This window comes from Uloborus diversus, chromosome 7, assembly GCF_026930045.1.
Source record: "Uloborus diversus isolate 005 chromosome 7, Udiv.v.3.1, whole genome shotgun sequence".
Taxonomy (NCBI): domain Eukaryota; kingdom Metazoa; phylum Arthropoda; class Arachnida; order Araneae; family Uloboridae; genus Uloborus; species Uloborus diversus.
In genome coordinates this window covers 45,581,251-45,594,029 of record NC_072737.1, presented here as the reverse complement: position 1 = coordinate 45,594,029, position 12,779 = coordinate 45,581,251, and positions in this window count along the sequence as shown.

The window sequence follows — 12,779 nt, the reverse complement described above, 5'->3', positions numbered from 1 at the left end:
CTCCGTGTATAATTTTTTGCCAAAGCTACGAAGTCAGAGTCGAAGTCGGGGAGTCGGAGTCCGATTAATTGTCGGGCACAGGAGTCGGAGTCGGAGTCAAGTGCCCCTAAATTCTCGGAGTCGAACTCTGGAGTTTGGCGTCAAGAGTTATTTCTAACAAAATTTGAAGTAAATCCGCCTCCAAGTACAGAATCTACATTGACTTTCAGTTTCCCCGTAGGCGCTATTGTTAAGGGATTTGAACTGTTCAAAATTGAACAGAAAATTGTTCAAATCAAAAAGATATTTTACATACAACTTTTTCATCAAAAGCATTTTCCTACAAAGTTTGTTTGAAGCAAATTCGCCTCACAGTTCGGAATTGCCTTGAATTTCCCCGTAGACGCTAATGTTAATTTTTTTTGAACTGTTCAAAATTGAACAAAAAATAGTTCAAATCAAAAAGTAAAATATGGGAATGAGGTGTCCGCGCCGAGATCTTTCGAACAAAAAAAAGTTTTTTCGAATCGGACTATTCATTCAAAAGTTATTAGGGGGGGGGGGGGGCAGACCGACAGACCGACAGACAGACATTTTTCCCCATCGCAATACCCTACTTTATAATTTTTAATTTTTCGATATTTATTTAATTATTTTTGACATTTTTTTGTTTTTTGAGATATTTTTAAGATGCATTGAGCCTTCTTTCATGCTTTTTTCTTCTTTTTCTGGCTTTTACTGGGAAAGTAGGCTAAAAAAGCGAATGAATCCTTCGAAAGGAAGACTTCAGTTAGATCACGTGGGTGCGTTACGTCATATTCGAAACGGTCAGCGGACAGCAGATCTTCGGTGAAGCGATAGCTCAATCTTCGTTCTTCCTTTAAAAAATTGTAAAAAAAAAACCTTTTGAATATATTTGAAAACGTTTTTTTTTTCTGTAGAGGACGAAATGTTCTGGCTACTACATAGTAAAATTGTAGAAAAGAGGTTATTATATTTTTCACAGGATGCGTTTAGAAAAAAATTAAACCCAGAAAAAAAATGCAAAATAAAGGTTTTTTTCAAAAATTCATAAACACAAAAATTGCTCTATCTTCAAAATTATTTTGTTCATCATATTTAAAATTAAATTTCCGATACTATAGTACAAAAAATATTTGTCTGGCGCGATTGGTTCGGGGTCTGTGTGGTTAAAAGTACTAAAAAGTGCTAAAAATCACATAAAACATTAAATAACTTTTTTTCTAATTAAAATATCAAAAATCGAAGCCAGAGGTGCACAACTTCAGCAAAACCTATACCTGTATACCAAATTTAATCTTTCTAGGACTTACCGTTTTCCCGGGATGCGCGCCACACACACACACACACACACACACAAACATCTTATTTTATTATATGTATAGAAGATATATATATATATATATATATATATATATATATATCCTTCTCACTGCTTCAACCGTCAACATGATAGCAAAGATGATTTTAGTTGTAACTCCGCTCTGAACTTACGTCAGATTAAAAATGAACTTATTACACAATCTTATGGATATTGCATTATCAATAAAACTCTCGAACATACTTGTAATAAGTACATACTGGTGCTACTTCAGACAGTACTACATGAATATAAACTGAAATGTATGAGATATGGTGAGGTTTCGAAATTTTGGATTCAGCAACCAACGTTACATTGATTATTCGTCAGAAATCATTAAGGGCTTTGTAAATGGTAAGAAAGAAAATGCGCGCGCAATGTTTTTCAAGATTTTTTTTTTTTTTTTGTTAACCGCGGACAAAATGTGTTTGAAGCATCTTCGTAATTGATGTTTATTATCTGGCCCACTTATTGGTGTGTCTGTTAAAATAATATCTCGCTTATTATAACGAGTTTTCAACGAACCAAAGCGTTGCAATGTGTCATTCTGATCTGGGATAATGAAACCACTTGCTTGGAAGATACTTTTTCGGGGCAAACTGGCTATTTCATTAGGTGGACTCGATTGTAAAGCTTATATCTGTTACTCAGAGCGTCAGACTAGCGTCAGTCCAAATATTGCAATTTCCCGTTTATTAGTGAATTGTATGTAGAATACAATTCTCAGCACCAAGCCATAAGAACGTTATTTTAAAAAATCATTTATAAATTTTTAACGGTGTTGGAAAAGGGCAAGTCCTATTCTTTGTATGCACCAGGCAAACGTTTTCCTTATCTCCTGTAAAGTAGCAATTGTGTGACTTACGTTAGCATTACTCTGATATACACTGGTGTGCAAAAATTAATACAAAATCAACACATTTAATACCTTAAGATCCCCAATACGTAAGGACATGTGTAATGTAAGCAACACTTACTAAAAGAGATTTCAGAGGGATAAAAATAAGCTTTATTGAAAAAGTAGCATGGAGCGCAATGCGACTGAAGGCCGAAACATCCCTGTGATGGGTGTCCAGCAAGAAACATCCGGTCTTTAGTAGGAGATATGATCTCCCCCGACTGCCAGGCAGGTTTCGTAGCATCTGCCCATGCTGAGAATGATGGTGCCAATGAGTTGTTGAGGCATTGCTGCCCATTCGTCTTGCAGCGCCAATCGAAGCTCCCGAATCGTTACTGGTGGTAAGGTACGAGCTGCCAAACGTCTGCCTAGAAAATCCCATACATGCTCGATGGGATTGAGATCCGGAGATCGTGCCGGCCAATCCATACGTTCAATATCCTCACTCTCTAAGAGCTCTTCGGCAGCTACTGTGCGATGACATGGTGCATTGTCGTCCATGAAAAGGAACTGCGGACCCATAGCGCCTCTAAAAAGACGCACATATGGAAGAAGAATCTCGTTACAATAACGGGTCCCGTTGACTGAACCTGCGTCGAAGATGTGAAGGTCTGTACGACTACCAAGCATGATGCCTCCCCAACCGAGAACACCGCGATCTCCATACCTGTCCCTTTCAATGATGTTCGAGGGATGATTGCGGCTTCCCCGCTCTCTCCAGATGAGTATGCGAGGAGAATCGCTACTCAGACTGTATCTGCTCTCATCTGTAAAGAGTACTCGTCCATATTCATTGTCTCTCCAATTCCGGTGTTCCCGGAACCACAGAGAACGCCTTCTCCGATGGGCAGGCGTTAGAGGTACACACTGTATAGGGCGTCGCGCAAACAGACCACCACCGTGCAGTCTTCTGGTCACGGTAAAACGCGATATTGGTCGTCCAGTCGCCTGTGTCGTGTGTCTAGCGATTTCTCCCGCTGTCTGCCGCCTGTTTCTTCTGGCCTGTAAGACAATATACCGGTCATCTGCGGGTGTGGTTCCTCGTGGACGACCACTACTGAACCCCCGGATAGCTGTTCCTGTAGTTTGAAATTATCTCCAAAGTCTTGAAACGATGCTGTGAGCAATTCCGAACTCTGCAGTCACCTTTGTCACACTGCGGATTTCCTCGAACTTCCCAATGATTCGACCTCGGGTAAAAACATCCAGATGTCGTCTAGCAGATTGATTATTTGTCATTTCTCGCTGAGGCAGCAACTTGGTGTGATTTTAACTGCTATACGGCATGCAATCTCTTTGCCAGAAATTCTGATCTTACACCGACAACATGCTTTATACTACTCAGACACTCCCCATTACAACTGCCTGCATATCTGCGCATGTGCTACCGTACATCAACTTACTTAATCTCCTGATTGGTCTTTCTGTCTGCTCTGCCTCTTCGTTCAGCTGATATGCTAATTTTTCGACTTCGTTCTTAATTTTTGCACACCAGTGTACATATATAAATAATTACAACTCTGCGTGGCAGCATTATACGTACGGGATTACCTTGACGAAAAAATGTGACTAAGTTTTGAATAATTAAATATTTAAATTTTTATTACTACTTTTACGCTCTTTTTGGCACCATATACCACAGAACCATGTATATATTTTTAATTTTCCCGAAAGGCAACTCTTCTCCACTATTATTAAAACTAAAAAATAAACAAAAACAGGAAATGAAAAGTAATTGGTTCGTTTCATCCTAGGGTACAGATACCATGTTATGACAAAACGCTAAGGCCGGCTACTGTGACCAGCCTTTACAGTAGCACATCTGGTTGGCCTGTAGCCCGGTTTCCATAGTAGACGAAACTGCATAATATTCGGGACTGCACCTAGATTATAGAGAAATGACATGATTTGTTTAAAACAAGGTTTTAAATGTCATTCAAACAACCATTGTTGCTTCAAATGCATTTCATAAAAGATTGTTTAATGCTCCCTTTTATATACAAAAACATTATAAATGCTTCAGGCTATAGCAATTATATCTTCTAAGAGGCAGTTTTGAGTTTTTGCTCTGTTTAAGCATCAGTAACTGTTAAAATAATCAATTATCCAACGTATTGAAGCACAAAAATTGAAAATTATTGCAGACACGTGTTTCGGTGTTACAAAGAACACCTTTTTCAATGCAAAGAAGTGTGAGTTTCTGGATGAAAAGTCATCCGAGAAAAGCAACACGCTGGAACAGGAGATAGTATAAATACCCTTAATGTTTTTACTAACCAACCCTAAATTTATACTATCTCCTGTTAAAGCGTGTTGCTTTTCTCGGATGACTTTTCATCCAGAAGCTCACACTTATTTGCATTGAAAACGGTGTTCCTTGTAACACCAAAACACGTGTCTGCAATAATTTGCAATTTTTGTGCTTCAATGCGTTGGATAATTGATTATTTTAATTTTCAGCTCAAAGGTATTTATTTGTTAATCAGTAACTGTATTTGCATTTATTTTTTCTCAAAAGGGTCAAAATGAAACCTATCCACACTTTTAAGAGTAACCTTTTACAAGGAGAGGTTAAGGTCTCGGAAATTCAGATCGGGATGAGATTTGGTAGATTAGTAGTATCCTTTAAGGGTACTCTCAGGGTAAAGTAATAAAGCGCACTAGCCATAAAATTCCGAGAAAACAGCCTTTAAAGATTTACGCACAACTTATAAAGGGTGTCCCAAAATTAACGCAAGATTTGAATTTGCCGCCATTTTTGCAATAAATTGTGGGCAATCTTGAAAAAAGAACAATTTGGCAGCTGAAGGTCTAGAGTTATTACAAATGGGGCGTTTTCGATTCTATAATGCGTTTTCGTTATCGAACAATTACTTGAAAAATAATGAAAGTTTGGGCGGGTCAATCAGTTTACTGTTATTGGCGCTCGATATCGCTATTAGGTAATGCGCGGGTGGTTGTGGGATTGTTGACATAGACGTTTGACTTCAAATAATCCCATAGGAAGAAGTCAAATGATGTAAAATCACACGATCTAGGGTACAATTCGTATCACCGAAACGAGAGAGTACACGAACAGGAAATTCCTCATGCAGTGATTGAATTGTTTCGCTGGCTGTATAATAGCATAACACTCCATTTTTACTAACCCTAAACTCCCAGCTGTCAAATTGTTCTTTTTCCGTGGCTGCCAACAATTTACAGCAAAAATTGTGGCAAATTCAAATCTTGCGTTAATTTTGGGACACCCTTTAAAATAGTAGAGATTATTCGTAAATAAGTGCCCGGTGGTCATGTGGGCAGCGCTCTGGGGGCGGCCGATCCGAGTTGAAATCCACTGCAAGTTTCTTTTTTGTTCATTTATAAAGTGATTATTATCGCTTTTTGCAGTTTGAATTGAAGGTAATACTTAATTTTAAAAACATGATTATTTTTAATGTGTGATAGTACATTAAATTTCTATTTACTATTATCACAAACAAGCGATTACACATTTTTAGATATTATAAACTTTGACGAAGTAAATGATTTTTGCAATAAATACATAATCGGTTTCTTTGTGAATGAGTAAGAATGTTGTTTTATTGCATATAAGCAGGTAGTCAAATTTTAAAAATCCTAACCGTACTTATCGAGCAATGGTTTTGCTCCTTGATTCTGTTATTTGTAAATTTGTCGTCTGCTGTATTTTACATTGAATATTCAACTCTTTATTTTACATCTATTATCGTCTGCAATGCTCATGTTTTTTTTTCCATCATTAAATTTATTTATCGTCTGTGCTGTATATTAGACTGGAAAATTCTATACCGTGAAAAAGGATTTCAGTTTTTAAAATATTGTGAATCGAAATGGTCGGTTATTGAAGTAACCCTGAAACGAATAAAATCTGTTGGCAAAATGGATAAAAATTCATTGCACAGTGAAATGTTGAAGCAGAGATTAAAAGATGCGGTCGTTTGCTAAGAGAGCTTGCTTACTGAAAATCATTTGTTTGCATCAGATTCATATCAAGTTCAATTTCTTGCGTTCTTTTTTATAGACAGGTAAATAATTTAATAAAACGTACACAAAATTGCGCGTATCTCGCTGAAAAAAATAGATAAATAAATACCCGTGAAGACTGCATAAAAATACAATCAATTGTCCATCATCAACTGTGATCGTCAATTTTTGATAAAATGGTTCGATATGCCTTGTATACTTCTTAACTTTTTGACAAAAGAGAAATTTTCCTGAATGTAAATGAAGTATGTTTTCCAACGACTCTTTCACAAAAAAGTTGCTCCTGTAAGCAATCTTCCTTTATAAATTGTGCGAGATGTCAAAACAGTTTCTGTTTTTCATGATTTTATGATAAATATCATTCTGGTGTACGTATATAAATAACAACTATATCGTTAAAAATCATCTATAAACTCTACAGTGATTTTGTAGCCGTGGTAATTCAAATTTTAACTTGTATCGATTTAATGCATCTCAATTTTCTCTATTAAAGTGCTTTACGTGTTTAAAAATTTCGCATTATCTTCAATTCAAATTGCACAAAGCTGTAACAATCACTTTATAAATGAAGAAAAAAGAAACTTGCAGTGGACTTGAACCCGGATCGGCCGCATGGAACCCCAGAGCGCTGCCCACATGACCACCGGGCACTTGTTTACGAACAATCTCTACTAGCTTATAAGTTACGCGTAAATCTTTAAAGACTGTTTTCTCGGAATTTTATGGCTAGTGCGCTTTATTACTTTACCATGAGAGTACCCTTAAAAGATACTACTAATCTACCAAATCTCATCTCGATCTGAATTTCCGAGACCGTAACCTCTCCTTAATAGTTTGATTAAAAAAAAAAAACGGTTTTCTTGAAAAATTTATATTATTAAATAGCAAAAAGATTTAAGAAAATTCAAGGCAATATTAGGTTTTATATGAAAATACAGAGAAACAATCAGCAAAATAAGTTAGGCACGGGTCAAAATGATCCTTCCTGTAATTCTAGTGCTAATAATGATCTAGTTTAGAAGTTGAATTTCCCCTGTTAAAATAAAAGGCTGGTACAGAAAGTACTTGAGCATTCTTTAAAAGTATAAAATTAGAAAACATATTTTATTCTTTTTCAGCTGGTACGTTTTTAATGAAAATGATGCAAAAAATGGATTATATTTTTATATACTTTAGGATGTATTTTCTTTCGAATTTAAAAACTATGAAAAGTAAGTATTTTATCATTTTGTTTTTGAAATTTACACGTTTATGCAATATATACTAGCAAGGAATACTATTTTGAATTAGAGCAAATTATTCAGAACATGCGTGTGAATTCATTGTTTGAAGCAGTTAGATTTGCATAAATTTTAACGTTTAATCAGATCATCATTTCAAATTTATAGTCATCAAAACATTCAACACGCTATCACATTTAACGAAAATTCGTCTAATACATCAATACTTAATTGATGACAATTATATAACTGCCATTTCGTGAAATCTGCTGTACCCATTGGCAATAAATGAAATATGCTGAAGTGCCAAATGCATCAGAGTCACCATTTAAACTCCAATATTAGCTTTCACGTGTCAAGAGAATTCAATGTTATTTGGTTTAATGCGTTGCGTTTATGTTCGATTATCAATTCAAGATGTTGTTTATTCATAATAAATGTGTCTTCCTGTGAGAGGTAGTATAGCATTTTCTCCGAAAGAAAGTTAATCAATTTGTTGAAGAGTGAGTTTTCAATTAATTATTCGGGGTTTCAAAGCAGACTGTAAACAGTTCACGCAAGAGCATATTTGTTAGATAAAAATGAAATGCAGAGGATTTACACGCACACACGGCTTAAACAAATGTACAAACAAACTAAATATGTTTGTTTATACAAGTTATACATTTTCTTTCTCCAAGTGAAAGAATTTAACGATGTAAAATACATTCAAATCTGTACTGCCCTGTTAAAAAATTAGGAAAATTTTCAGGTAAATATTTGGGTAAAACGAAGTGTTTGCAATACAGCAAAATTCTACCGTAAAATGTACGGTCAAAGGTAAGCGATAGCAGCGCCAAATTGTACACCACGTGATTTATAGTGCGAAACCTTCCGCATCCCACTTGTATTAAGGATAGCGAAGCGCTCTCGAATCACATCGGCGCAGGATTGGACCCTACTGCGTGCATGTCGTTCTTTTTAGTAAGTAGAACTAGCCACAGCGTTCTTCTACCGACCGTTTTTTCTACCGACAATTTTTTCAGTACAATAGGATTTTTACGATAAAAAGTACTGGCATAATGGATGCCAGTAACTTTTACCGTAAGATTTCAGGAACATTTTTAACAGTGTGCACTGCCAGCGCTAAGTCGTCAAATCCAAAAATCTTAAATGTATACAGGAAAAACATAAATTATCAAGAAAGCAGATTCTTGATAAATTTGATGAAAAATACGAAATATTAGAAAAAAATTGAATGGGAGACATACCAGATACAAAGTAACACCAAAAAAATCTTAATTGAATTATTTTGTATCTTATTTTGTGTTTATTTTGTAATTTGAACTTATCAATGACAGAAATAGACGAATTAATTTTGCAAGTACCGAAATTAACTCCCAAATGTAGAGTTTTATATCAGCAGTGTACCTTATTTAAATTTCCTTTTATGCTCAATATCTAAAAATGCTTTAACGCAAGTGGCTGTTTTAAGTTTCACAATGCTGCGAGAAAAAAGCCAAGTGATAACATTTAGAAAGGGTAAACTTTGCTAGATTTTATCACTGCAATATCCAGGCAATACTGCGCCTAATCGACAATGACAAAACTCTACCTTTACTTTTAATAACTGGGTACCACGGTACCTGTTTTTTGCCACCCCTTCTATTTAAATACTTGAAAACTGCCCGCCAAGATATGACGGGTGAAAATTGCTTCTACATTTGAACGAAGCAATTACGTGTTTGGTGATATTTTGATGGTTGAAATTTTAACCCTAACTCAACTGAATTAAAACTTCAACTCCAGCAGATAGCGTTCATTGTTGACCACTTTTTTGTTTCTTCATTCCCCTGAAATGACAGCATTGCCAGTAAAACAGTTAAGTTACCGGATCGAGTTCAGCCTTGTCACATCAGAGCCTTTCCCTGCATGGTAAACATTATCAAAACATATTATCAAACTATCATGCCGTGGCGTGAGTTTCATTGTTGAAACTCGCGGGTTACTCGATCGTCGGCTATTATATATATGAGAATAACTGTTCCTTACACCTACTTCTTGAAAATGTGTGCATCCTGTTTTTTAACAAAATGACCCTTTATTTTCCTGACGTTTTTTTAAACGTACGTTTCTCTTTGAACTGTCTGTAAGAAACGAACCGTGTTTTCCTCCAGATTTGGGCATCGCGTTTGATTCTACGCTTTGGTGTACACAGTGGATATATAGTCATGCTACTCATTTATATTAGTGGTGTCCAAACCACAGCCCGCTGGTCATAAGGGATACACGAAGTTTATCTACACGGACCGTTGTCTTCAATGTTATGGTATGCAAAATATAATCTGAAGTTTTTTACATCACTGTCATTAGGTCAAATTTTACTTTAACAACTCGTATGGCAATTCTAGGTACCCTAAAATCAAGCTATATATTCGAGCTAAAATGTTATTGCCTACATAAAGTGGGACTCAAAGTTCTTTATTCAATTTCAGTTGCTAATTAACAAAAGTTATTCAATTTTTTAACGAATTTAAATCTGTTGCTGACAAGATTGATCAGATGCTTCGAAAATATACCTGTGACAAACAAAGATATAGCATTTTTTTTTTTGTTAATTTTTACTTTTTTTAGATATATTCGTTTTAGCTGAAGGCAAAAGCGACTATGCTGCGATAAAAAGAATTACCACTGTGCGGTTGTACTGAAATACATTTGTTTCCTTTAATATTCTTTTCTTGTTACTATTACTAATAATATGCACCAAAACGTATTATTTCGACGTTGAATTTCCCATAATGGTAATAAAATAATGAATAGCTAAAAGAAATGGATAGCCAACAGTAATTATTAGCAAAAATAAATTATTTTTTACTATTTTGTTTATTGCATTTGTCATAATAATAATAATCAATACCTTGTTATATGAATACGAAAAACAATAAAGGATAACTGATTATTGAATAGCGGCATGGGAATTTGTAATGCAAAAAAACTTAAAAACAAATTTTCAGGATACAAAAATAAAACTTTTGGTAGATAAAATTTAGGTAAATGACGAGGATCAGAAGTGGTTTGACCAAGTCTCAATTGTAAATGATACACATCTATTTAAAAAACGCAAAAAGGTACCCGGTCATTGACGCAAGGGCTGGTACGGAATTGAAGCAATTAAAAGAACATATCAATCCACGTAGTTAGATGATTACATTATAACTGTATCAATATTTGTTACTTCAGTTTGTGCTTTTGCTTTAGTAATAAAAGCTTTGTCAAAGTCCATGGAATAAATCTGCCCAAAAATGCAATGTTAGCGGCAATAGCTGTATTAAGTTATTATTGATATTATCTTCTTCAAACTTCAGCTATTAACTACGCATTCAATAAACGTATTTTTAGAAAACTCATGTAGATCTTAATTATACAGGGTTAGCATAAAAATATCCTGGATTTAAAAATTTATATTTTATAAACTATTACACGTAGCACTATAAATTATACTAAAAAATACAGATCAACCATCCAAGTTTTCTACCACTCACTAATGTTCGACATGTGCGCCATTCGTACAGCGACCTTCATTTATAACATACATTTTGCAGTGTTTCATTCTCAATTTTTTGTAATGCTACACTTATGCAATATTTCAATTTCTGCAATGGGGTTGATAAACACGAAAATTAACGACGAAATCCCATTAAAAAAATCACATGGAGTTAGGTTTGGGGATCAGGCTACCCAACGCATAATGGGTAAATCATTATCACCTGCACAGCCAATCCAGCGTTGCGGAACGTCAGTGAAGCAGCAGAGGTGGGAGTGGGGGGTAACCCCCTCCCCCAGAGGTCTTGATTTTAACATTGCTGCCAATCGTAATGACGTATTTAATACACGTGTAAAGACTGTTGTGACCGAAAAACCCCTCCCGGCAGGAATTTCCAGTTAATGTGGATCTGTAACGAACAATAAGGAACATTTTGACACAAAAAGTCTATGGTTAGAGAACAAAGGACAGTAGCATACAAATTATTTACCTCTACACATGAAAAATGCATTATCTGGAGCTGAAAAGTTTCGCTATATTTCGCAATGCCATTTTCCTGTATTTAATCTTAAAAAGTGTTATTATTATTCATTAATATTAATTGCTGCAAGTAGATGTAACACGGTTAATATGCGGTGTTTTTAATTAATTTTATACAAATTTCTATTTATAAGGTTATGATCTTTCTGCTTAACATTTTAATTTAATTTGTATAATTGCTCATCATAATTAATTATTTCGTTATTTACCCTTAATTAAATACGAATGGTTTTTGAGAGAATGTGTGCTCTTTGATGGAATGTTTTTAAGTATTTCCAATAAGTATTTGCAAATTAAATGTATTATTTAAAAACAACTTATTACGTAATACCAAAGGAAAAAATGTTATAGCAGTGAGATAATAGCAACATGACGTAATTTAAAAACTACTAACATTTTTAATTAAGAAGATCAAAGTATTTTCCCCTTTGTCAACAATCCATAAAAAAGAAGATAGTCAAAAGGTTATGATGAATGGTCCAAATATTAATTAATTTTGAACAAGTTTATGATATACATAAGATGAAATTCATTGACTGGTTGAATTTCTTATTCAAAATATTTTTTACTAAATACATATTTAAACTAATATTACTGGTCCAGTAAAAAGTAGTTTCTAGCTTCGTTAGAAATATTCAATTTTGTCATAGCGCATTTGCATTTAAATTTACTACCTGTAGTAATTAGTACTTTTAATTGCAGTTATTATTCAATATTTTGAAATATTTTTAAAAATCTGTTTATAATATCACTTTGGAATAAAAGTTAAAGTTGCTGTTTAAATGAATTAAACACTTACATTTTTCTAATTGTACTCGTTTATGGTAAATATTACTGCAAAATGAAGAGTTTACAGTTCAGAACAAAGTTTACAGTAAATTGTACTGAGGAAAAAAAATAATTTCAGCGCCAACTGATACAGCACGTGTCATACAGCGCGAAGCAGATAACACCGTATTTCTACTCATTCGATCTCCTGTTTTTCCCCAACAGTAAGTTTTAAATCAGTTGTAAGAATTTACATAGCATCAGTTGTTGACATATATACATTTTAATGCATCTTGATTATGTACGAACGCTGTTAAAGAAGAAGTAAATCAAGGTTACCATTTTGCATACCAATATTGATAAGCGTCTGTATAAAATTTAATTCACAAATATGCAATCAACACAGATTTAAAATACAACGGCGTTTTTCTTGTTGCCGTATACTAATATCAAGTAAAAAAGTAA